This window comes from Myotis brandtii, unplaced genomic scaffold (genome assembly GCF_000412655.1).
Source record: "Myotis brandtii unplaced genomic scaffold, ASM41265v1 scaffold4258, whole genome shotgun sequence".
Taxonomy (NCBI): Eukaryota; Metazoa; Chordata; class Mammalia; order Chiroptera; family Vespertilionidae; genus Myotis; species Myotis brandtii.
This window is the reverse complement of record NW_005366306.1, coordinates 1-2,308: the sequence shown is the minus strand read 5'-3', so window position 1 is coordinate 2,308 and position 2,308 is coordinate 1. Positions and strand designations below refer to the sequence as shown.

The 2,308-nt window shown below is 59.3% G+C and overlaps 1 pseudogene; it reads right to left on the bottom strand.

The window, feature by feature from the left end:
* Positions 1–435: 435 nt before the first annotated feature.
* On the bottom strand, positions 436–2,304 carry LOC102244351 (annotated as a pseudogene).
* Positions 2,305–2,308: the final 4 nt, after the last annotated feature.

Genomic DNA, 2,308 nt, shown 5'->3' with positions numbered 1-2,308 from the left:
CTGGGAGCAGCAGGACAGGCCCAGAGAGGCTGCACCCGGAGCAGGTCAAGGACAACCCAGGTACCAGGTGCCCCAGGAAATCAGAAATGAAAGCGCCCCTGCAGGTCATGGCAGGCAGCCCCTTTGTTCAGAGGGAAAGGATTCTCAGAGTTCACCTCTCAGGAGAGCTGAGTCCACACACACTTGGCCCCATTTCCCAGGGTCCGGCCAGTGGGATGTCATCCTGGGAGCAGCGATGCTCTGGACTGAGGTGGAGCCACCAGGAGTTAGGGGGAGGGGCCTCTGTCTGGTGACTTTAGTCAAATCTCACTTCCTCTTATCATCACCTGGAGTAGTGCTGCCTCCCTCCTCCTTCAGGCCAGGCTCTCCCAGGGGAGGGAGGTCGTCCCTGTGTCCACCCTTTCAGGAGGTGACCCAGTGCTTCCACTACTTCCATCACATCTCAGACGTTGCTGGGGACAGAGACGGAGATGACCTTGGAGCCCAGAGAGGACAGAAACAGGGCTGCTCACCTGAGACCAGGAGCTCCAGGGGCTCACTGGGGAGTGACAGCAGGTAGGGGGAGGAGCTGAGTGAGCTGTAGCACCTGTAGGTGCCCCCGTGGGCTGAGGTCACAGGACTCATGGAGAACTCTGCCTGGTACTGCCCAGCTCGGTGCTCTGATCTCAGATGCAGGGGGGGATCGGCTGCCCCCTCCTTGGACAGAAGGAACGTGTCCCTCGGGCTCTGTGACTGACACATCAGGGTCACGTTCTCTCCTGAGGCCACTCTGGGGCCTGGCTGCACCGAGAGGGAGGGTTTGTCAGGCAGGTGTCCTAGAGAGAGGGAGGAAGGGTGAGGGCTGCCTGTCCACCTTGTTCTGACCTGGGAGTCACCAGGCCTCTCTCTGAGGACCCTCCTCTCTGTCTGTCTCTGTTTCTCCGAGTCCCTCCCTTTCTCCTCCCACCCCCTGCCTTTCTCTGTCTCTCTCCCTCCCTGGGGCCTGCACTGTTATTCTGGCCTCACCCCCTGAGACCCCCAGCAGGGCCTGTGCAGAGTCTGGTCCTTGACTGACCCACTGGCTCCTCACCTGCCACCAGGATGTCCAGGGGGTCACTGGGGGCCGACCACTCAGAGAAGAGGTTGTTTCCACCGTAGCATCTTTACCGGCCCCCGTGGGAGCTGCTCACAGTGTCCAGGGGAAAGTGGGCCTGAGAGAGCCCAGCCTGGGGCTGCAGGACCAGGCCCTGGGGGAGGTCCCATCCCCCCTCCTTGGACAGAGCGAATTTATCATAGCCAACATCAGAGCGACACTGGAGGGTCAGGCTCTGTCCAGAGGCAACGATAGGGCCCTGCTAGGTCAGGAGGGAGGGCTTCCCAGATACACCTGGGGAGACCAGACATGAATTATAGGCACTGCTCCTCCCATAAACCCCTTCTCTTGGTTTGGCTCCCTGGCCTCACTGTCTCTCTCTGTGTCTTTACACCAGGGTCACCTGTACACCCCTCACACTCTCACATGGGGCTCCTGTCACAACAAAGATGCCAATAATGTATCTGGTCCCTCAACCCATGGATGAGACAATAATGTGACTTACCTGAGATCAGGAGCTGCAGGCGCTCACTGGGGTGTGACCACACCTGGGAGCTGTTCCTGTAACGGCCATAGCATCTGAATGTCCCCGTGTTGCTGGGGGTCATGGGGCCCACAGGGAACAGGGCCTGGGATTGCCCGCTGGGCTGTCGCTGTGAGTTGAGGGTCCAGTAGAGCCTGTGATCTCCTTCCTTAGTCAGAATGAACCTGTCAAATCCCTGCCCTGAGCCACACTGGAGGGTCACATTCCCTCCTGAGGTCACGACAGGGCTGGGCAGGGCTGAGAGGCTGGGTTTGCTGTAGGATCCTAGGAGAGGAGGGGACAGTGTTTTAAATGGGGCTCACAACTTCCTCACTTCTTCCAGGGCTGTGCTGTGAGAGGGGGACAGACCCTGTTCCTGAGAGCAGAACTGGAGGCGGGGATCCCTGAATGTCCTCTCACCTGTCACCACCAGCTTACGGAAGTCACTGCGCTCTGACCAGCCAGCAGAGCTGTGATAGTAACAGCGATATATCCCAGCATCACGCTCTGTCATGTGTGGGATGGAGAACTTGGCCTTGTCCCTGGGCTCTAGTAGCTCTTGTCTTTTCCATGGTGCTGGGCTTCCCTTCTTATCCAGACGGTACTCCTCAGCCCCTGGGGACCCCTGACACCAGAAGGTCACGGGGCTCCCCCAGGAGATGACCTGGCCTGGCTCAGCCCAGAGAGTGGGCTTGAGGAGTGTCCCTAGAAGG